Here is a 25,263-nt window from a genome sequence, read left to right on the forward strand (position 1 = left end):
ACGTCATAGGCTGAAAAGCATGCTCTAAACTTTCCAGAGGGGTATTGAAACGAGATGTTGGTCAGATACCAATTTAACCTTTCAGCTGAGGAGCTGTGTTGGGATGTATTTGACCTTTGAGCTCAGGAGCAGAGGAGTGAGGAACCCTGGGACGGCCACACAGCGGGGGGGACCCCAGGCCTGAAGACTCTGTAGTTACAGTAATGGGAAAGGGAGGCACTTACACAGCAGGAGTCAATGCTGTGCCAAGAAGTAATCAACTGTCCCTAACTGTCACATGCTTCACTTGCAGTTCAAAATTAGGCTGGAGTGGAACCTTTGAGTCTGGATAGACCTATTGGAAACAGGTGCTTTCAGCTCTTGTAATTTATATTGGTATTTTTTATTTTGTGTGTGTGTGTGTGTGTGTGTGCGCGCGCGCACATGCCAGCATGCAAGCTAGCAAAAACTGTATGCGTAAATGTTGTCCCTATAGAAAAACTAAAATGAGATAAACTGTGATAATGATAAACTTGTGGTGGTTATACTATTTGCACACCTGCAAGTTTATCAGGTGCACAATTGAACAGAATCTACTGAATTCTTGTCTAAGTTACTTAGTAGATATATGGCACCAGTTTATCAACTGATACACTAGTTGCAATCATGTCCAAACAAAGGATTGATAGGACAGGACAATTAGGTTTTAAACGTTTACCCAGATAGAGGTGCATACGCAACCAGCAACGACATTGACCCCCCCCCACTCCCCCCTGATCCCCCATGGGGAAATCCCATCCTAGAGCCCACTGACCCCTCCCCTCAGATACTGCAACTCAATAAAGTCCGATGGCAGGGGAGCTGGTTGACATCGCAGCAGCAGCGCGAGCACACTCCAACAGCAATCGCGAGTGGTGTGCACCAATATGCAGATGATGTGTGGCTGATGTTTGATTTAGTTTCTAAAGTAAAATCCGGGTCTAAATTCGTCCTCCAATGCATGCGGATTTGAGACACTAATTTTATATAGCTTATCTCTACCCTTATACGAATCAATTACCCGGATGAATTTGATAATGGTGGTTTTATTGCATCTACGTGCGTCGGCGATGGTTCTTGCTTGGGGTTATTGTATTTTGGCCGACACAACTTTTTCTAACTTCACTCTGGATAACGAAGTTCAATCCAGCTTCATCCAGCGCCGTCTGCGGAACCAGGAGCGCCGGGAGATACAGCGAGAAATCCTCTCCATCCTGGGGCTGCCCCACCGGCCCCGGCCACACATCTATACCAAACATAACGCAGCCCCGATGTTTATGCTGAATTTGTACAACGCTATTTCCACTTATGGACAACAGCCCGCCGGCTACTCATATTATAAACCCGTCTTCACGACCCAGGGACCCCCGATGGTGACCCCCCAAGACAGCAGTTTTCTCAATGACGCGGATATGGTGATGAGCTTTGTCAATATTGGTATGTCCTTATCATCACCCTATCCAGAGACGTATGAATTCATTTCGATGGATATGAATTGAGAAGTTATTGTTTAGTCTACATTATCTCATTATTGCTGTAGCATAAAACAGCTTTCCCAATATATCTTACTTTATTTTTTAAAAGCAAAAACCATTTTAGTTCACCTTTGCGCAAGAGACGACGCAGTCTTGACACAGGCTCTTAATCTCTTTAAACTGTTTTTTACTCAACACATCTCACATGAACATTACCTAGACGTTACCGAAACAGCTGTTTATGTTTACTTTGTGATATCTGATACTGGCACTGTCATGCTGATAGTTTACAAAACACTCTTAATGCTTGCTTTGACTCATTCAGTGACTCAATGTCTCATCGCAAGGGTGGCCTACATTTCATTGGAAAATAGTTTTGAAAAACACTTCTCTCAGGGGTTCTCTGTGGACCTGTCTGGTCTGTAGGTCTGCTGACTAGGAGAGCAAAGGTCAGACAAGGTGAAGTGTGGGTGTGTTTTAATGCTCAGACAGAGCACTGCTGAGGATCCAGTGGTGCTCCCAGACAACAGTCTCTCTGGGCTTAACCTAGCCTTATAGCACAGGAGTTGACTGAAAAAAAAACAGGCTTACTTCCAGTTTACCTGTTGGCATAAGGATTAAAGAGTGAAAGCTTTCTTCAATGCCTTTTTGTTGTCTGAAGGCACTTTGCAGAAAGGACAGTACTGTTGAACCCGAAGTGCATTAGCTAAGTGTTTGTCTGTGTGCATGACGTTCGATTTGTGTACAGCTCCTAAATGTGGAGGCTTTGAGGTAACTTTCCCTGTGCTTCCGATAAGACTGCTCTAAGACTGTTCTGCATTCCGAGTTGTAAATGTTATGACAACATGGCTGTATCCGATTTCCCCTGAATCCTGTTAAAGCTCTGGGAGACCGGCTTCAGCAAGGCTTTGTTTCGCATGACTAGGATTTGAACAGGCATTTCAGTACCCTGGGGAGGGCAGGACAAGTTGACAGGGAGATAAAGACTCAGGTACTGCATCTAAATACTCTTTACAGGAGACAGCTGGCAGTGTGTGTGTAAATCAAGGGGAGGGGAGGGGGGGGGGGTGCTTCCTTGGACATGATTGCGTTTCTAAAAACCCAAATCCTGCTTTTGTTTCCTTTGGAGATCTCACTACGGGTCTGATATCACTAAAGTGAAACAGTAGACGGAATGGTGCCTGTGACTCCCACCCGGATGTGGCTTTTCTTCCAAAGACAACCATTTCCCCTTCATTGTCCTGTGTCAGGGCTTACAGGTTGGGCTTCATGGCCTGCTTTACATTTACATTTCAGTCATTTAGCTTATCCACTTATCCAGAGCAACTCACAGTAGTGAGAGCATATAGTTTCATACTGGTTCCCCATGGGAAACAAACCTACCACGCTGGCGTTGCAAACACCATGCTCTACCAACTGAGCCACACAGGACCACTGTATGTGTTAGGATGTCAGTTTATCATCAGGAATAGATTTGGCACTTTTACACTTTTATTCCAATTCACGTGATGAATGTACGGAGTGACCTTGTTAGAGAGAAGGGGAAGAAGTAAGTGCATTAATTCAGAAAAAAAGAAACGGCCCTTTTTCAGGACCCTGTCTTTCAAAGATAATTCGTAAAAATCCAAATAACTTCACAGATCTTCATTGTAAAGAGTTTAAATACGGTTTCCCATGCTTGTTCAATGAACCATAAACAATTAATGAGCATGCACCTGTGGAACAGTCGTTAAGACACTAACAGCTTACAGATGGTAGGCAATTAAGGTCACAGTTATGAAGACTTAGTACACTGAAGAGGCCTTTCTACTGACTCTGAAAAACACCAAAAGAAAGATGCCCAAGGTCCCTTCTCATCTGCGTGAACGTGCCTTAGGCATGCTGCAAGAAGGCATGAGGACTGCAGATGTGGCCAGAGCAATAAATTGCAATGTCCGTCCTGTGAGACACCTAAGACAGCGCTACAGGGAGACAGGACGGACAGCTGATTGTCCTCGCAGTGGCAGATCACATGTAACAACACCTGCACAGGATCGGTACATCCGAACATCACATCTGCGAGACAGGTCCAGGATGGCAAGAACAACTGCCCGAGTTACACCAGAAACACACAATCCTTCCATTAGTGCTCAGACTGTCCACAATAGGCTGAGAGAGGCTGGACTGAGGGTTTCTTGGCCTGTTGTAAGGCAGGTCCTCACCAGACATCACCTGCAACAACGATGCCTATGGGCACAAACCCACGGTCGCTTGACAAAGACAGGACTGGCAAAAAGTGCTCTTCACTGACGAGTCACGGTGTTGTCTTACCAGGGGTGATGGTCAGATTTGCATTTATTGTCTAAGGAATGAGTGTTACACCGAGGCCTGTACTCTGGTGCGGTATTGATTTGGAGGTGGAGGGTCCGTCATGGTCTGGGGCGGTGTGTCACAGCATCATCGGACTGAGCTTGTTGTCATTGCAGGCAATCTCAACACTGTGCATTACAGAGAAGACATCCTCCATCATGTGGTACCCTTCCTGCAGGCTCATCCTGACATGAACCTCCAGCATGACAATGCCACCAGCCATACTGCTCCTTCTGTACGTGATTTCCTGCAAGACAGGAATGTCAGTGTTCTGCCATGGCCAGCGAAGAGCCCAGATCTCAATCCTATTGAACGCGTCTGGGACCTGTTGGATCTGAGGGTGAGGGCTTGGGCCATTCCCCCCAGAAATGTCTGGGAACTTGCAGGTGCCTTGGTGGAAGAGTGGGGCTCACAGCAAGAACTGGCAAATCTGGTGCAGTCCACGAGGAGGAGATGCACTGCAGTACTTAATGCAGCTGGTGGCCACATCAGAAACTGACTGTTATTTTTGATTTTGAACCCCCGCCCCCCTTTGTTCAGGGACACATTATTCAATTTGTGTTAGTCACATGTCTGTGGAACTTTTTCAGTTCATGTCTCAGTTGTTGAATCTTGTTATGTTCATACAAATATTTACACATGTTAAGTTTGCTGAAAATAAACGCAGTTGACAATGAGAGGACGTTTCTTTTTTTAAGGGCAGAGAAAAGAGAAAGAAAGATAAGGAAACACAGTGCCCCAATCCTCTCATGAACCAATGGCCACTCCTGTTGATTGGCAGTCTGTTTTCCCACCATTTTGTAAAGAGCCAGTCATGGTGGTCTCTGGAGTGATCGCTTAAAGCCAAACTGGATTAAGGCATTTCCCCTCGACAAACCACAGCTTCCAGTGAGGGAAAGAGAGCTACTCTTCCCCCCTCTCTCTACTGTATGTGCAGGTATATAGGTGGCCAACGTTGACGCTTCATGGAAATTATGGAATCTCTTCAGTTTTATTTGTTTTGTGCCTTTCACTTTCTAAACAAATTAACAGTGGAAAAGCTTTGTCTTCCAATGCCCATTATTTTTGGAATTAGATGCTCGACTACCAGGTGTCCACATACTTTTGGCCATGGAGTGTATGCACATGCCCACAGACTCAGTGGTGTTAGAATCTCCAATCACCATCCAGTCTGCCCACTACCAATATGTATTCATCTCATGTCCATGCAACACATCTGACCATACAGATGCAGTTTGACTGCACGCATCTGTAGCTTGCCTGCCCATCTGTGTGATTATAATAGAGCTATAGCGATACTGAATACAGAGCCCAGGCCTGCTTTAGCAGTCTGACTATATTCTGACTGCATGGTTCCTGGTTGGACTGAGTTGACCTGCATTCCTGCACTGCTAGTGCTTCTTGCTGGGAGTCTGCCATAGGCTGATACAGATGTCTCTGGGATGTTCTTGTTCCCATGAGAACACACCTGCAGCATATGGGAATAGGAGACAGGCCTATCCGTCATCTTTCACAGCTCTCCATGTGAAATGAAATAAAGAAGATTATGCTGTATAGATAAAGTTTGACTTATAACAGTTTTGGGATTAAAAAAAGGGTTTTATAGTATAGACATAATGTAACTGTAAAAATGTATTACCTTTAAATGTGGCATGAATACAACCATTCATGGTGTTTTCATCTGATTGTCAAACAAATCACTTCAAAAAGTAGGTTACCTTCACACATTCATCCAAAATAATTCCAGCATCTGAACAGTGCGTTGTGCACCCGCCAACTTTCCTTCAATTCGCAGGAGGTTGAAACTATCTCACTGGAGAAAGGATCCAAGCAAGTAAAACAGTGCCCCTCTGTCTTACTATATGTATCGGATGCTGTCTGGCCAGACAGCATCAGATACATGGGCTACACATGCATGTCCTCTGCCTCAATGACAATAGCAGTATTATCTGCAGCACCTGTCTTTTTACTAAAGAAATGCTTTTTGTATCAAATCAAATTGTATTTCTCACATGCGCCGAATACAACAGGTGTTGAACAGGGAGTACAGGAGGTGACTAAGCACACCTTACCACAAAATGCTCACTTACAAGCCCAACAATGCAGTTTTAAGAAAATAGAGTTAAGAAAACATTTAGTAAATAAACTAAAGTAAAAAAATAAAAAGTAACAATAAAATAACAATAATGAGGGGAACCGGTATGTGCGGGGGTACAGGTTAGTCAAGGTCATTTGTACATGTGGGTGGTCCTTCTGTAGCTCAGTTGGTAGAGCATGGCGCTTGTAACGCCAGGGTAGTGGGTTCGATTCCCGGGACCACCCATACGTAGAATGTATGCACACATGACTGTAAGTCGCTTTGGATAAAAGCGTCTGCTAAATGGCATATATTATTATTATTATATTTATTATTGATAAAGTGACTATGCATAAATAATAGACAGCGAGTAGCAGCAGTGTAAAAACAAAGGGGTGGGGGTCAATGCAAATAGTACGGGTGGCTGTTTGATTAATTGTTGTTAAGGAGCCTTTTGGACCTAGGCTTGGCGCTCCGGTACAGTCTATGACGGTGACTGGAGTCTTTGACAATATTTGGGATCTTCCTCTGACACCACCTAGTATATAGGTCCTGGATGGCAGAAAGCTTGGCCCCAGTGATGTACTGGGCTGTACGCACTACCCTCTGTAGTGCCTTACGGTCAGATGCCGAGCAGTTGCCATGCCTGGTAGTGATGCAACCGGTCAGGATGCTCTCGATGGTGCAGCTGTAGAACTTTTTTAGGATCTGCGGACCCATGCCAAATATTTTCACTCTCCTAAGGGAGAAAAGGCATTGTCGTGCCCTCTTCACAACTTTCTTGGTGTGTTTGAATAGTTTGTTGCTGATGTGGACACCAAGGAACTTGAATCTCTTAACCCGCTCCACTACAGCCCCGTCGATGTGAATGTGGGTGTGTTCGGCCCTCCTTTTCCTGTTGTCCATGATCATCTCCTTTGTCTTGCTCACGTTGAGGGAGAGGTTGTTGTCCAGGCACAACACTGCCAGGTCTCTGGCCTCCTCCCTACTGGCTGTCTTATCGTTGTCGGTGATCAGGCCTACCACCGTTTTGTCGTCAGTGAACTTAGTGGTGGTGTTGGAGTCGGGCTTGGCCACGCAGTCGTGGGTGAACAGGGTGTACAGGAGGTGGCTAAGCACACACTCTTGAGGAGCCCCCATGTTGAGGACCAGCGTGGCAGATGTGTTGTTGCCTACCCTTACCACCTGGGGGCAGCCCGTCAGGAAGTCCAGGATACAGTTGCAGAGGGAGGTGTTTAGTCCCAGGGTCCTTAGCTTAGTGATGAGCTTTGGGCACTATTGTGTTGAATGCTAAACTGTAGTCAATGAACAGCATTCTCACATAGTTGTTCCTTTTGTCCAGGTGGTAAAGGGCAGTGTGGAGTGTGATTTAGATTATATCATCTGTGGATCTGTTGGCGATATGCAAATTGTAGTGGGTCTAGGGTTTCTGGGATGACGGTGTCGATGTGAGCCATGACCAGCCTTTCAAAGCACTTCATCAAATCAAAACAAATCAAATTGTATTTGTCACATACACATGGTTAGCAGATGTTAATGCGAGTGTAGCGAAATGCTTGTGCTTCTAGTTCCGACAATGCAGTAATAACCAACAAGTAATCTAACTAACAATTCCAAAACTACTGTCTTATACACAGTGTAAGGATAAAGAATATGTACATAAAGATATATGAATGAGTGATGGTACAGAAGAGCATAGGCAAGATACAGTAGATGGTATCGAGTACAGTATATACATATGAGATGAGTATGTAAACAAAGTGGCATAGTTAAAGTGGCTAGTGATACATGTATTACATAAGAATGCAGTCGATGATATAGAGTACAGTATATACGTATGCATATGAGATTAATAATGTAGGGTATGTAACATTATATAAGGTAGCATTGTTTAAAGTGGCTAGTGATATATTTTACATAATTTCCCATCAATTCCCATTATTAAAGTGGCTGGAGTTGAGTCAGTGTCAGTGTCAGTGTGTTGGCAGCAGCCACTCAATGTTAGTGGTGGCTGTTTAACAGTCTGATGGCCTTGAGATAGAAGCTGTTTTTCAGTCTCTCGGTCCCAGCTTTGATGCACCTGTACTGACCTCGCTTTCTGGATGATAGCGGGTTGAGCAGGCAGTGGCTCGGGTGGTTGTTGTCCTTGATGATCTTTATGGCCTTCCTGTAACATCGGGTGGTGTAGGTGTCCTGGAGGACAGGTAGTTTGCCCCCGGTGATGCGTTGTGCAGACCTCACTACCCTCTGGAGAGCCTTACGGTTGTGGGCGGAGCAGTTGCCGTACCAGGCGGTGATACAGCCCGCCAGGATGTTCTTGATTGTGCATCTGTAGAAGTTTGTGAGTGCTTTTGGTGACAAGCCAAATTTCTTCAGCCTCCTGAGGTTGAAGAGGCGCTATTGCGCCTTCTTCACGATGCTGTCTGTGTGAGTGGACCAATTCAGTTTGTCTGTGTAGTGTATGCCGAGGAACTTAAAACTTGCTACCCTCTCCACTACTGTTCCCTCTGCTGTTTCCTGAAGTCCACAATCATCTCCTTAGTTTTGTTGACGTTGAGTGTGAGGTTATTTTCCTGACACCACACTCCGAGGGCCCTCACCTCCTCCCTGTAGGCCGTCTCGTCGTTGTTGGTAATCAAGCCTACCACTGTTGTGTCGTCCGCAAACTTGATGATTGAGTTGGAGGCGTGCGTGGCCACGCAGTCGTGGGTGAACAGGGAGTACAGGAGAGGGCTCAGAACGCACCCTTGTGGGGCCCCAGTGTTGAGGATCAGCTGGGTGGAGATGTTATTGCCTACCCTCACCACCTGGGGGCGGCCCGTCAGGAAGTCCAGTACCCAGTTGCACAGGGCGGGGTCGAGACCCAGGGTCTCGAGCTTGATGACGAGCTTGGAGGGTACTATGGTGTTGAATGCCGAGCTGTAGTCGATGAACAGCATTCTCACATAGGTATTCCTCTTGTCCAGATGGGTTAGGGCAGTGTGCTGTGTGGTTGAGATTGCATCGTCTGTGGACCTATTTGGGCGGTAAGCAAATTGGAGTGGGTCTAGGGTGTCAGGTAGGGTGGAGGTGATATGGTCCTTGACTAGTCTCTCAAAGCACTTCATGATGACGGAAGTGAGTGCTACGGGGCGGTAGTCGTTTAGCTCAGTTACCTTAGCTTTCTTGGGAACAGGAACAATGGTGGCCCTCTTGAAGCAAGTGGGAACAGCAGACTGGTATAGGGATTGATTGAATATGTCCGTAAACACACCGGCCAGCTGGTCTGCGCATGCTCTGAGGGCGCGGCTGGGGATGTCGTCTGGGCCTGCAGCCTTGCGAGGGTTAACACGTTTGAATGTCTTACTCACCACGGCTGCAGTGGAGGAGAGTACGCATGTTTTCGTTGCAGGCCGTGTCAGTGGCACTGTATTGTCCTCAAAGCGGGCAAAAAAGTTATTTAGTCTGCCTGGGAGCAAGACATCCTGGTCCGTGACTGGGCTGGTTTTCTTCGACACTGACGTGAGTGCTACGGGGTGGTAGTCATTTACACAGGTTAACTTTGCTTTCTTGGGCACAGGGACTATGGTGCTTGAAACATGTAGGTATTACAGACCCGGTCAGGGGGAGGTTGAAAATGTCAGTGAAGACACTTGGTAATCTTTCTGGCACCGCGGCCTTGTGAATGTTGACCGTTTTAAAGTTCTTGCTCACCGGAACAGCTGGTGCTCTCATGCATGCTTCAGTGTTGCTTGCCTCGAAGCGAGCATAGAAGGCATTTAGCCCATCTGGTAGCTTGCGGCTGGGTTTCCCTTTGTAGTCCATAATAGTTGGCAAGCCCTGCCAAATCTTACGAGCGTAGGATTCAATCTTAGTCCTGTATTGACACGTTGCCTGTTAGATGGTTTTTCTAAGGGCATAGCAGGATTTCTTACAAGCATCCAGATTATTTTCCCGCTCCTTGAAAGCGGCAGCTCAAGCCTTTAGCTCGATGCGGATGTTGCCTGTAAACCATGGCTTCTGGTTGGGATGTGTACATACGGTCACTTTGGGGACATCGTCATTGTGTAAGCACTTATTGATGAAGCCGGTGACTGAGATGGTATACTCCTCAATGCCATTAGATGAATCCCAGAACATATTTCAGTCTTTGCCAGCAAAACAGTTCTGTAGCGTAGCATCCGCATCATCTGACCACTTCCGTATTGAGCGAGTCACTGGCACTTCCTGCTTTAGTCTTTGCTTGTAAGTAGGAATCAGGAAGATCGAATTATGGTCAGATTTGCCAAATGGACGGGGAGTAAGAGCTTTGTACATATCTCTGTGAGTGGAGTAAAGGTGGTCTTGAGTTTTTTTTCCTCTGGTTGCACATGTGACATGCTGGTAGAAATGAGGTAAAACATATTTAAATGTGCCTGCATTAAAGTCCCTCGCCACTAAGAGAGCTGCTTCTGGATTAGCATTTTTTTGTTTGCTTATGGCCTTATACATCTCGTTGAGTGCGGTCTTCGTTCCAGCATCGGTTTGTGGTGGTAAAAAGGCGGCTATGAAAAATATAGATGAAAACTCTCTTGGTCGATAGTGTAGTCTACAGGTTATCATGAGGTACTCTACCTCATGCAAGCAATACCTCAAGGCTACCTTAATATTAGACATCGCACACACCCCCATCCCATGGAAAACCCAACCAACTATATATTATCTGTGTCGTCGTTCAGCCACAACTCGGTTAAGCATGAGATATTACAGTTTTTAATGTCCCGTTGGTAGGATAGTCTCGTTTATTCTCCAGCGATTGCACATTGGCCAATAGAACGAATGGTAGAGGTGGGTTACCCACTCGCCGAGTAATTCTCACAAAGCACACTGATCTGCGACCCCTGTATTTCCTTATTTTCTTCATCGGAATGACAGGGATTTGGGCCTTTTGAGCAACATTATATCTTTCGCGTCAGACTCTTTTAAGAAAAATCTTCTTCCAGCTCAAGGTGCGTAATCTCTGTTTTGATGTCCAGAAGATCTTTTGGGTCATAAGAGATGGTAGCATCAACATTATGTACAAAATGAGTTTCAAACAATGCAAAAAAACACACAAAATAGCACAATTGGTTGGGAGCCTGTAAACCGGCGTCATTCTTCACCCTAGAGTCTAAGGTCCGGGGCTGGGTTTCTACTACCTTGTCGAGAACAGGTTTCCCTAATCAATTCTAATCAAATGTTATTTGTCACATACACGTGTAAAGCAGATGTTATTGTGAATTGCTTGTGTTTCTTGCTCCAAAGGCGCAGTAATATCTAACAAGTAATATCTAACAATTTCACAACAATACACACAAAACAAACAAATCTAAAGTAAAGGAATGGAATTAAGAATATATAAATATTTGGACGAGCGATGTCAGAGCGGCATAGAGTAAGATAGGATAGGATACAGAATATACACTACCGTTCAAAAGTTTGGGGTCTCAGAAATGTCCTTGTTTTTGAAAGAAAAGCACATTTTTTGTCCATTAAAATAACTTAAAATTGATCAGAAATACAGTGTAGACAATGTTAATGTTGTAAACGACTATTGTAGCTGGAAATGTCTGATTTAATTTTTTACTTTTTTTAATGGAATATCTACATAGGCGTACAGAGGCCCATTATCAGCAGCCATCACTCCTGTGTTCCAATGGCACGTTGTGTTAGCTAATCAAAGTTTATAATTTTAAAAGGCTAATTGATAATTAGAAAACCCTTTTCCAATTATGTTAGGACAGCTGAAAGCTGTTGTACTGATTAAAGAAGCAATAAAACTGGCCTTCTTTCGACTAGTTGTATCAGAAATCAAGGTAAGACGCAGATGCAGAACAGTTGAATAAACAATGGTTTATTAGACCAAGGGACAGGCAAGAGACAGGACATGGCAGGCAAGGGTCAATAATCCAGAGAAGGGGCAAGGGTACAGGTCAGCAGGCAGGGTCAGGGGCAGGCAGAGTGGTCCGGCAGGCGGGTACAGAGACGGGAATAGGCGAGGGTCAAAACGTGGAGGTCAAGAAAAAGAGAGGCTGGGAAAAAACAGGAGCTGACAGGACAAACGCTGGTAGCTTGACAAACAAGATGAGCTGGCAACAGACAAACAGAGAACACAAGTATATACAAGTGGGGCAAAAAAAGTATTTAGTCAGCCACCAATTGTGCAAGTTCTCCCACTTAAAAAGATGAGAGAGGCCTGTAATTTTCATCATCATAGGTACACTTAAACTATGATAGACAAAATGAGAAGAAAAATCCAGAAAATCACATTGTAGGATTTTTTATGAATTTATTTGCAAATTATAGTGGAAAATAAGTATTTGGTCACCTGCAAACAAGCAAGATTTCTGGCTCTCACAGACCTGTAACTTCTTCTTTAAGAGGCTCCTCTGTCCTCCACTCGTTACCTGTATTAATGGCACCTGTCCACAACCTCAAACAGTCACACTCCAAACTCCACTATGGCCAAGACCAAAGAGCTGTCAAAGGACACCAGAAACAAAATTGTAGACCTGCGCCAGGCTGGGAAGACTGAATCTGCAATAGGTAAGCAGCTTGGTTTGAAGAAATCATCCGTGGGAGCAATTATTAGGAAATGGAAGACATACAAGACCACTGATAATCTCCCTCGATCTGGGGCTCCACGCAAGACCTCACCCCGTGGGGTCAAAATGATCACAAGAACGGTGAGCAAAAATCCCAGAACCACACGGGGGGACCTAGTGAATGACCTGGACCAAAGTAACAGCCTACCATCAGTAACACACTACGCCGCCAGGGACTCAAATCCTGCAGTGCCAGACGTGTCCCCCTGCTTAAGCCAGTACATGTCCAGGCCCGTCTGAAGTTTGCTAGAGAGCATTTGGATGATCCAGAAGAAGATTGGGAGAATGTCATATGGTCAGATGAAACCAAAATATAACCTTTTGGTAAAAACTCAACTCGTTGTGTTTGGAGGACAAAGAATGCTGAGTTGCATCCAAAGAACACCATACCTACTGTGAACCGTGGGGGTGGAAACATCATGCTTTGGGGCAGTTTTTCTGCAAAGGGAGCAGGATGACTGATCCATGTAAAGGAAAGAATGAATGGGGCCATGTATCGTGAGATTTTGAGTGAAAACCTCCTTCTATCAGCAAGGGCATTGAAGATGAAACGTGGCTGGGTCTTTCAGCATGACAATGATTCTAAACACACGCCCGGGCAACGAAAGAGTGGCTTCGTAAGTAGCATTTCAAGGTCCTGGAGTGGCCTAGCCAGTCTCCACATCTCAGCATGACAACGAGCCCGGGCAGGGGGGTGGAGACAATCACAAAAACAAGTGAAACAGATCAGGGCGTGACAGTAGCCCCCCCCCTCCCTGGCGTCCTACCTGAGAGCATACCAGATTGGATGTCGGCGATGAGGGCTGGGTCAAGGATGTCGCTAGCGGAGACCCAGCACCTCTCCTCCGGGCCATAACCCTTCCAGTCAACCAGGTACAGAAGACGAACAGCAGAGGGGCTAAAGACCTTGGAGATGGGGAAAGGGCCGATGAACCGGGGGGACAATTTGCAAGACTTCACTCACCTGATCCTAGATCAGCTCTCCTACTCTAAGATTATTAATGAATACAATCCAGTGTGTTTGACCTGCTGTGGTGTACATGACCTGTAAAATTACCTCCAGGCTAACTTGTGTTATGTGTATTTGCTTATCTTTTTTGCGGCGGCAGGGTAGCCTAGTGGTTAGAGCGTTGGACTAGTAACCGGAAGGTTGCAAGTTCAAACCCCCGAGCTGACAAGGTACAAATCTGCCATTCTGCCCCTGAACAGGCAGTTAACCCACTGTTCCTAGGCCGTCATTGAAAATAAGAATTTGTTCTTAACTGACTTGCCTAGTAAAATAAAATAAAAATAAAATGAGCTGGTCATCTCCTTGGCAGAGGGTAGTTTGAGAAATAGAGAGAAATGACGTGGGTAGCTTTGGAGATCCGTTCCACCACGGTCAGGATGCCAGTGATGTCATCAGACTTGGGAAGTCCCGTGACAAAGTCCATGGAACTGTGGGGGACATGCAGAGGTTTGAGGAGACCAGCTGGAGCTTGCCGAGGAGTCTTGTTCTGTGCTCAAACTGAGCAAGCGGTGACGAATGCGGACATGTCTGGGACCATAGTAGGCCCACATAGTAGGCCATAGTAGGCCACAAAGGCCAGGGTCCGACGGGCGCCAGTGTGGCAGACCAGCCTGGAAGATTGGGTCCACTCCAGGACTGCGGAGTGGCCAGTGTCAGGAATGAACATCCGGTTATCAGGGCCCCCTGGGGTTTGGCTGGAAACACTGCCTCACGGACCAGCTTCCCTATCCCACAGCTGAGATCCATCGCCAGGAAGGTTCCGGGGTAATAGTCATGGGGCTATAGCAGAAGGACAATGCATCCGGCTTGACATTCTTGGATCCCAGCCAGTACGAAAGGGAGAAGTTGAACCGTGAACAGCAGGGCCCATCTGGCTTGCCTGGAGTTGAGGCGCTTGGCGGAGCGGAGATACTCCAGGTTCTTGTGGTCAGTCCACATGATGAACAGATGTTCCACCCTCTTCAGCCATTCCTCCAACGCCATCTTCACCGCGAGAAGTTTCCGATTCCCCACATCCTAGTTCCTTTCAGTGACGTTGAGGCGATGGGAAAAGAAGGAGCAAGGATGTAGCTTGAGGTCAAGGGCAGAATGCTGGGACAGGACGGCCCCCACTCCGACGTCCGAAGCATTGTCTTCCACCTCGAACTGACGAGATGGGTCCGGATGAACCGGGATGGGAGCTGTGGTGAATCGATGTTTGAGAATGCCGGAATGCCCGGTCAGCAGCTGGGGACCACGTGAAGGGAACCTTGGGCGAGGTGAGTGCTGACAGGGGGGAAGCCAGGGTGCTGTAACCTCAGATAAAGTGGCGATAGAAATTGGAGAACCCCAGGAAACATTGGAGCTGCACCCTGGACGTAGGCTGAGGCTAATCCATCACAGCTATAACCTTCCTGGGATCTATCTGGCCACTCCCAGCAGAGATTATGTAACCCAGAAAGGGGATGGTGGAGCAAAGCCTACCATCAGTAACACACTACGCCGCCAGGGACTCAAATCCTGCAGTGCCAGACGTGTCCCCCTGCTTAAGCCAGTACATGAACTCGCACTTCTCCGCCTTTTGAAGGACCTTCCGATCGTGGAGCACATGTTTTTGACGGGAGCGGAACAAGACGAGGATGTCATCAATGTAGACGAAGATGAACCAGTTCAACATGTTGCGGAGAGCATCATTCACCAGAGCCTGGAACACAGCAGGAGCGTTGGTGAGGCCAAAGGGCATGACTAGATACTCGTAGTGGCCACTGGCCATGTTGAAGGCAGTCTTCCACTCGTCCCCCTCTCGTATCTGCACCAGGTGGTAGACATTCCGTTGATCCAGCTTGGAAAACACAGTGGCCTCATGAAGTGGCTCGAAGGCTGAGGAGATGAGTGGTAGTGGGTAACAGCTCTTAATGTTGTTGAGTCCCCGGTAGTCAATGCACGGGCACAGGGTCTTGTTATTTTTCTCCATGAAGAAGAAGCCTGTGCCGGCGGGGGAGGAAAGGGACAAATAAATCCAGTAGCTAGGGAGTGGAGTGGTGCAAGGGAGAAGGTCAATCCTGCAGTCATAGGGTCGGTACGGCAGAAGCAACATGGCCCAAGCCTTGCTGAACACCTCCCAGAGGTCCTGGTACTCCGCGGAAATGGCGGAGCGGTCTGGGGCACCTTCCGAGCCCCCAGGAAGATGTCCCGGGTCAGGTTGTGCTGACTTCCGGCAATGGGCGTGGCACAACAGGTTCCAGCCATGAAAAGCGTCTGCTAAATGGCATATATTATTATTATTATTATTGCACCAGTAGACCAGTTAATGAGGAGATTGTGTCATTAAAGCCAGGAGAATCCCAATGTAACGGGAATCAGAGGGGACTTAATGAGCAGGAACTGGATAGCCTCGATGTGGTTCCCTGACACCCGTAGGTGGATGGGAGTGGTGTTGTGGGTGACTCTGCCTAAAGAGTGCCCGTCCAACGCTCTAACATCCATGGGAATGGAGAGGGGCTGAGTGTGGATGTTCAACTCGGATGCCAGTGTAGTGTCCAAAAAACTCTCGTCAGCCCCAGAGTCAATGAGAACCCGGAGATATTTGGATTGGTCTCCCCACAGTAGAATGTCATGAAAAGGGGTGCGAGCAAGGGAAGCAGGAATGTTCTCCATATGGCCCACCAGAGTCCTTTCTCCTACCGGTGAGTCTGGCTTCTTTAAAGGACAAGTGGACACAAAATGACCAAGAATCCCACAATACAGACAACTCTTTGTGTCAATCCTGTATTGCCATTCCAGCTCTGCCTAGTGGCATAGGCTCAGGAAGTGATGACTCGGCCGTTTTCAGCAGCCCTCGGGGCAGGTCTTGAAGCCTCCGGTCCTCTCTGCAACGAGACCGTCGGGAGCTTCCGGGTTGACTCAGAGGCAATGTGATATCCCTGGGCGTGTGAGCGAAATCCATTTTCTTCTCCCTCCGTCATTCCCGTAATCGCTCATCGATACGGATGGTCAAAGCGTTGAGGAAATCGAGCTCCGTAGGTAACTCCCGGGCTCCAAACTCATCCTTAACCTCCTCCGAGGTGCCGTGCATGAACATATCAAACAGTGCCTCTTGATTCCAAGAACTCTCTGCTGCCAACGTGCGGAAATCCACCGCATAATCAGCTACACTGCAGGAGTCCTGCCGAAGCTGGATTAGCTTCCGGGTGGCCTCTCGCCCAGGGAACGGGGCATCAAAGACCTTCCTCACTTCTTCCACAAAACCCTCCAGACTAGCGCATATGGCTGGCTGTTGTTCCCACACGGCGGTAGCCCAGGTAAGAGCCCTCCCGGACATCAGTGTGATGAGGTAGGCTATCTTGGAGCGATCCGAGGGGAAGGAGGAGAGCTGAAGCTTGAAGATGAGGGTACACTGAGCTAGGAACGCCCGACAGGTGTTCGGCTCTCCATTGAAGCATTCCGGCAGAGGTATGCGGGGCTCCCAAGAAGGTGGAGTGACCGATGAGCCGGCAATGCTAGTAGCTGTGGAGCTTTGGGGTTACCACCGTGCTAGGCGACCTCCCTGACAATCCGTGGAATTTCTCCAGCAAACTGGCCAATGCCCAGTCATGGTGGTCAGCCAACGTTTGGACCCCCTCTCCAAGGCCACGAAGCAATTTCTCGTGCCTACCGAGGGTGGCTACCTGGGTGGAGATGGCGTTGCGCAGCTGGGCCGTGTCTGCTGGGTCAGTCATGGCCAGTTCATACTATCAGAAATCAAGGTAAGACCCAGATGCAGACACGTTGAATAAACAATGGTTTAATAGTCCAAGGGGCAGGCAAGAGACAGGACATGGCAAGGGTACAGGTCGGCAGGCAGGGTCAGGGGCGGGCAGAGTGGTCCGGCAGGAGGGTACAGAGATGGGACAGGCAAGGGTCAAAAAGAAAAGCTCATGAGGCCCCTTGATGATGTGAGGCAATTGCCTCTTCTGCCTAATGGTAAGTCCGCCAGTGTGTGAACCCAACAGGCTAAATTGAAAGCTGACTGTTTATCATGGTAATCTGATTTTGGGGGAGAATAAAGAGATTACACCAGGGATTTATTCTCTATACTCATAATACTATAATTCCTCCAATTATTTTTTAATCCCTTTTTGAAAGATTGCTTTATTTTTCCGTTGGACACGGTTTTAGCTGAAATGCCAAGCAAGGTGTAAGGTTGTTTTGGTGGATAACGTCATCTGATCCAAGAAATAGGGTTTTCGAACATAAACCACTGAATTTTGTCAAACTTCCACCAGTGGCGTTCGGTGCTGTTTACGGATAAGGGAGGACAATATATATATATATATATTTGTAGCATGGCCTTATTTCTATTACAGCATATTGGATGACTGTCATTCATATTCCATTCACCCAGCTCAGTGTATCATCATATACATAAGTACATAATACTCCAATTCTCCCGATACCCATGAGGTTGCTACAACCTATTCTATGAATTAAAGTTTATAATGTATGTAGGTGCACATGCCAAGAAACAAATTTGAGTAATCAAGATGACAGACAGTGGCACATTCAGTGACACAGTCTTGGCACACTCTTGCTTTCATCTAGCTGATCTAGGGTGGAATCATTAGTCCAAACAGTTGCAATCAAAAGTTTATATTGGACAAATTCATGTAGGTTTACCCCTGTTTCAGGTGCAATATGGAATTGTTTCAAAGTCATACCATGGATCATTTAGCAATTTGATTTAGGTATCCAATTTCTTTGTATTTTTTATTATTTGATCAAATGTAGAATTTGGCCTTTACTTCTATATAAAAATTCTTTGAATAACACATTAATAAATGTCAAATAAGACAGTCCAAAAAATGTATCATAAGGAATAAGGTTTTGTCTGTCCTTTATATAAGAAAGCTCAGGAGATATATATATATATATATATATATATATATATATTTTGTTCACACATAAAACCCCTTGTAGTTTTGTGGCAATGTTTTATTTATTTCATCCATTCATTTGAATGGGTTACTTTTAGACGAGGCCACAGGGCTTGTGGCCAAACTGTTCGGATGCTACAGACGTTTTTGTGAGAAGACAGGTTTTCGGGATGTCTCCTAGTCTGACAGACAGCGCTGTAACTCTGCCACTTTCCACCGCAGAATGGAGACATAGGTGAATGTGGCGGATTGAGATTCAGACATTGTAAAAAAATATCTCTAGCTTGAACTGAGGGATTTTGATGGAGATTTTTTTATTGTTACTTCGATTGACACAATATTCTTGTTTTTGTATTTATTTACGGATAGCCAAGGGCACTCTCCAACACTCAGACATCATTTACAAACTAAGCATGTGTGTTTAGTGAGTTCGCCAGATTAGAGGCAGTAGGGATGACCAGGGATGTTCTCTTGGTAAGTGTTGAATTTGACAATTTTCCTGTCTTGTTAAGCATTAAAAATGTAATGATAATTTTGGGTGTCAGGGAAAATGTATTGAGTAAAAAGTACATTATTTTCTTGAAGAATGTTGTCAAGGAAAAGTGAAAGTTGTCAAAAATATAAATAGTAAAGTACAGATGCCTCCAAAAACTCTTGAAATAGTACTTTCAAGTATTTTTACTTAAGTACATTACACATCTGGCTGTCTGCCAGTCAGTCTGTGTTTCAGCTTACTGATTTTCTAGGGTTTAGTTGTGCCTCTGATGTAGGATATTCATAAACTTCACCCATATCTTTTGATTGGCAGCTGAAAATTATTAACGCCAGCACGGCAAGTTGAACCCTTCGTCATGAGCAAAGAAAAGTGTTGAAATGCCTCACAAAGAGAAGTTTGCATATCTGAGGGCTGATCTCTGGAGCTAATGGTCCCTAACGTAAACACACCAAGTCCTTACAAGCAATTATTGCCTTCATAAAAACGCCCCTGGTTTCTTTCCAGCGTTTAATTGCGGTCAAACAAATGACTAGCAGGGTTCAGAATGCTCTTCTTTATGGCGTATGTGTGTGTTGTGCATGTGTGTGCGGTTAGATGTCGTTTTAAGGGGTTTAAAGCATTTTGGTGCATGTGTGCTGCATTAAATTGTGTGTCTGCTGTAAGAAGGTTTATGCTATTGTGTGTGTGTGTGTGTGTGTGTGTGTGTGTGTGTGTGTGTGTGTGTGTGTGTGTGTGTGTGTGTGTGTGTGTGTGTGTGTGTGTGTGTGTGTGTGTGTGTGTGTGTGTGTGTGTGTGTGTGTGTGTGTGTGTGTGTTATCCGGCACTGAAACAATACCAAGGCATGAGTGAGACAGACGTATGATGTCATGGCGGCTGCCAGTGGGCAGGATGTGTTTAAGGTGGGTAATCATCACTCCACTCTGCACACCTCCAGTGTGGGAAGTCCCCCATTGCTCCGGAGACCTCCACCAAACTTTCCAAGGACAAACACATTGGGTAACACTGTAAAAACATGGCGTTGGAAACCTCCAGGAAATCTTTGGCTCTGCCCCACCACCATTATTCTGGAAACTCTGAGAGTAGCTCAGCTGTTTCAGGGCAGGGTGGGATATCGTGGATCTCAGTGGTGGCCCTTCAAAATTTCAACTGTTGGGATTTATCAAGCATACTCTCAGAAAGCCCATTCATATAAATGCTATTTTATAGCTTTATCATTACCTCCAGAGTATAGTACTTTACGTATAGTGGTTAAATGCATTCTAGTAGGGTGGATTATGGAAAACATACTGTACACTGAGTGTACAACACATTAGCAACACTTTTCTAATATTGAGTTGCGCCCCCTTTTGCCCTCAGAACAGCCTCAATTTGTCGGAGCATGGACTCTACAAGGTGTCGAAAGCGTTCTACCGGGATTCTGGCCCATGTTGACTCCAATGCTTCCCACAGTTGTGTCAAGTTGGCTGGATGTCCTTTGGGTGGTGGACTATTGTTGATACACACGGGAAACTGTTGAGCGTGAAATACCCAGCAGCGCTGCAGTTCTTGACACACAAATCGGTGCGCCTCGCACCTACTACCATACCCCGTTCAAAGGCACTCAATTATTTGTCTTTCCCATTCACCCTCTGAATTGCACACGTACACAATCCGTCTCAATTGTCTCAAGGCTTAAAAGTCCTTCTTTAATCCTTCATCTACACTAATTGAAGTGTATTGACATCAAGGTGACATCAATAAGGGATCATAGCTTTCAACTGAATTCACCTGGTCAGCCAGCCTATGTCATGGAAAGAGCATGTCTTGTATTACCAGTGTATTGAAGATGATGACATTATGACCATAGTGTTTCTGCAGGGTGTATGTCTGCATGTGCATGTGCATTGGATTGGCTGCTGTGGTTTTCCAGTCAGTGCTTTTCTTGTGGTCAGCACATGTGTGCAATTTAAACATAGAGCCAAATTGAGCCTTGAGTGTGGTTTTCCTCCCACATTGGCACATTATGCAGACTGATGTTTAGATCAATCAGCTCTCTCATGGAAGCAGGAGTTTCCTATTTTTGACACAGTGCTTCCTATATGTGGGCTGAGCAATGTGGATCAGAAGACTTTGATTCAGCGACAGTTTTGACAGAATTAAACCATGGACTGGATTCCGATCTGATTGTATTCACAGCAGTGGGTGTGTTGGGACACATGCACCCCCACTGTTTCAAAAGACCAGGGGATGTGGCGAGAAAAGGGAGGTGCCTTTAACCATCCAGCGTCTGTGTTAGTTGTACAGCTCATAATGGGTGAGGTTAGCCATTGGAAAAAGCTGGTCCGGGGTGAGTTGGTATCAGTAGTGAGTAACCTCTTCTCTTCCCCATCTCCTTTCATCAGCTAAGCTGGATCAGGATGTCCTGTCTTCTCAGCACAACAGAGAATTCCGCTTTGACTTGTCCCGGATCCCAGAGGGAGAAGCTGTCTCCGCTGCAGAGTTCCGAATCTATAAGGACTACATCGGAGAACGCTCTGAGAATGAGACCTTGCACGTGAGCGTGTACCAGGTGCTACAGGAGCCCTCTGACAGGTGACGCCGCTTCCATTAATCTTTGTGTGTGTGTGGCCTTATAAAACGATATACCACTCGCTGAAACAGCAGAGACGCCACCTTGAACAAATAGAGCACCCCACAATGCCCACACCTCCACCATTCACTTAATCCCCCTTCTCCATTACCTAACACCCCTCCCTTATCCCAACCCCTCTCTTCCTGGAGAACAGACCACACTAGGCGTTTTGATTGTAGTGAACAATGGTTGGATTTCTCCAACGAGTAAAAACACCCCCTTCTCTCCAACGCACACAAACACACAGCTTGTCATGCTCGGTGACATCAGAGCTCAGTCGTGTGTAGGCATGGCCTGTGCCACAGCGGTGACGGTGAGGCTATAAAGGTGCTGAGAACAAAAGCATTGTTATTCAGAGACACGTTTGCCTTTCATACAGACTAGGCAGCAAGACAAAGAGACAGCCTGAGGAGTAAGCCTGGGGGCCTGAAACTCAATCTGCAAACAAAGCCATTGTCTGTGAGATATGCCCCAATCAGTCTGGGAATTTTCATCTGTGATAAGGAGAGAGCCATTATTAAAAGAGCTATCGGCAGGGTTAGATCGACACTGCGTGTTGTCTCTTGTTTTGGATTTCATGTATCCTGTGTTCTCTCTGGGTGGCTAATCTTTACTGTTATTAGAATATGAATCTACCACCTAGATCAACTTTTATATAACTGCTTTACTTTTACATACTGCACTAGATAGCATCACACCTGGTACTGAGGAGAAGGGTTTGAATTGCAATGTGAAGTGGCAAGGCTATACAGTTATGCAGATTTTAGTCAACCAATGTTAGAATTTAGAGCACACTTCCTAGGTCGGAAACTCTTTGTTGTGTATCTAACTGTTAGACTGCATGTGCTGTGTATCTAATGTTAGTAGTCTGCGTGCCCCGTAGTAGTGACGACTACCTGTTCCTTCTGGACACGCGGGTGGTGTGGGCTGCAGAGGAGGGCTGGCTTGTGTTTGACATCACGGCCACCAGTAACCAGTGGGTGGTGAACCCGGATCAGAACCTGGGCCTGCAGCTCGCTCTGGAAAGTATGGACGGTGAGTCACTGTCAGAGTTAAAAGGGTGCTGTATGTCCACTTGTCCAACAGAGATAGAGCTCTATGGCTGGTACACACCCACCACATAAGATTGAACTGAAGCATACCAATATCAAAGACGATGTATTATATTGACAAGATATTCAAGTGACCGCTCTAACAATAGAAATATATGTCCTCAACGATGGAAGGCAGGCGAGAACAGATGGAACCGTTCTATCCAATGAGAGGGCAGATATGCGTGTGAACAACAGACGCAACTATGTTGCTTCCCTCAAAGTTGCCGGAATGCCACGTGTATCCACTTGTATCAGTACATTTGTAACAGCCTAAACTGCTATTCGATCAAATAAGCCTCAGGTAATTCGACACTCTCACATAGACCTCCAATAAAAAAGGGCTTATCTCACACGGGCAGATTTTGGCCGGAGTAAATCCTCTGGCTTCACCTCTCCCTCTCTGCCCAATGTGTACCCTGGACTGAAGTGTGCATGTCTTTCTGTCTCCCCCTACAGGTCAGAGTGTGAACCCCAGACTAGTGGGGCTGCTGGAGGGCAGTGGGCCCCAGGACAAGCAGCCCTTCATGGTGGCCTTCTTCAAGGCAACCGAGGTTCGCCTCCGCAGCGTCCGTTCTGCCCACGGCCACAAGGGGCGCAACCCCAACCGCTCCAAAAAAACACAAGACTCCCCAGGATGCACTGAAGGTTGCTGAGGCTGCAGCAGGTGCACAGACGGAGCACCCACTTGGAGCACGAGGAATCAGTCATCTAGCCACTAGATCTATACACAGACATTATCTGATAAACTTGTAACATAATGATAGAAAAATGGCTGCTCCTTTGACATGTTAGAGTACTTTGTGTTGATTAAAGCATTCAGGCTATGGATAATAGATAGCATATACCAAGATACAGTGCTCACAGTTGATTGTGTTGATTCATCTGTAATGTTGTTCATATGACCCATTGTCTTTCAGAGACCCTCAGCACAGACCCGAAACAGGGCTGTAAGAAGCATGAGCTGTATGTCAGCTTCAGAGATCTGGGGTGGCAGGTACAGTACTACGACTCCTTCTATCAACACCAGGTCCTGTTCTGATCTGAGCACGTCCTCCTCTTTCCCTGTTCACCCACTTAGATAGGTGTTTGACTTCACTAGATTCAATGACATCTGCATCTCCGTTGGTTGGATGTGCCGTTGTTATGAGTCCTATCACTTGTCCTCTCAGGACTGGATCATTGCACCAGAGGGCTACGCAGCGTACTACTGCCAGGGCGAATGTGCCTTTCCTCTGAACTCCTACATGAACGCCACCAATCATGCCATTGTGCAGACTCTGGTAAGAATATTCATGGTTTTCATGAATCATATCGTCATGTACATTTCTGAGGGGGTTGAATATGGCATTTACTCAGGGTTTCACTGTAGGTTCTCTAGCTTCGTTGTAAATATAACCATTCAGCAGCGGATTGAAATTCTTATATTCATTTTGTGAAATCAAAGCGCTCTTTGATGCCTCACATCCTGTGTGAAAAACTGCTTGAAGTATCAACACACATTTTCCCACACACTTGAATCTTTCTAATTGTGCATGATTTCCCTGATACTGGTGTTATATTCTTTCCCCCCCAGGTCCACTTCATAAACCCAGAGACAGTGCCCAAACCCTGCTGTGCCCCCACCCAGCTCCACGGCATCTCAGTCCTCTACTTTGACGACAGCTCCAACGTCATCCTGAAGAAGTACCGCAACATGGTGGTCAGAACCTGCGGCTGCCACTGACCACCATCAGACCTCCCCTTCCCAGGATACACGGGGGCTAGTAGAGGAAGATAAGGAAGAGGGGATGGTGCAGGGAAATTCATTTACTGCCTGATCTATAAGGACCTGTTGCTTCAGGACTTGCAGGAAGACCAACTTCCTTTATTATTGGCTGCAAACTGACAAGTACATAAAGTACTGGCAAAGATGTTCTACTTTATTGCCTTGGTGCATTGAAACAAGTAGAGCCATATTGCCTTAGTGCAACTGCAAAGAGGATCTTTGGCATCTGGACTGTATACACTACATGGTGCATGACACACAGGATCAAGAATGCTCATCTAGAGACCATCGTAGAATTCCCAGTCAATACCATGGAAGAATGAAACATCAGACATTGAACTGTCGTCAATTTATTTATAAGCTCATTTGACTTCAGTGATCAAAGTAAGGAAAGCGTTGATGAATACAAGAAGTCAGCCCCGAGGACAGAGGCTTGAGACTCAAATGAAATATGATAGAGATGCTCAATAACTGCTACAAATTTAGAATTGAGCAATTGTTTGTTTGTCCACGAGCAGACATTTTACAGTGTCTTTTACAAAGATAAGCTCTGCTGTGTGCACTCTGCGTCTCTGTGTAAAAACATTGCATTAAACGGTCTACAAAAATGTGTTTACTTTGACACATGATTATTTATTTTACAGCATACATTCTTTTTCACAAGCAGCTGGGTTTACTTAGATTTCACTGAGAACAAAATGGCGGCCCATTTTTCCTTTGAACAACAGGTAGGTGAAGGTGTAGTTTGCAGAGTGGAGGTCAGGTGTAAGACATATGGCTGTCTGTATGCAGATTGAGAGGCGGCTGCTGTGAGCGATGATGGGGCTGACGTTAAATACGAGACTGCGCGGGATTAATAGAGCAAGCCCTGTTGG

At 46.1% G+C, this 25,263-nt stretch overlaps 1 pseudogene; it reads left to right on the top strand.

Annotated features, from left to right (window-relative positions):
• Positions 1-840: 840 nt before the first annotated feature.
• Positions 841-24,994, top strand: LOC124031457 (annotated as a pseudogene).
• The last annotated feature ends 269 nt before the right edge of the window (positions 24,995-25,263 follow it).

Source organism: Oncorhynchus gorbuscha, linkage group LG03 (assembly GCF_021184085.1).
Source record: "Oncorhynchus gorbuscha isolate QuinsamMale2020 ecotype Even-year linkage group LG03, OgorEven_v1.0, whole genome shotgun sequence".
Taxonomy (NCBI): domain Eukaryota; kingdom Metazoa; phylum Chordata; class Actinopteri; order Salmoniformes; family Salmonidae; genus Oncorhynchus; species Oncorhynchus gorbuscha.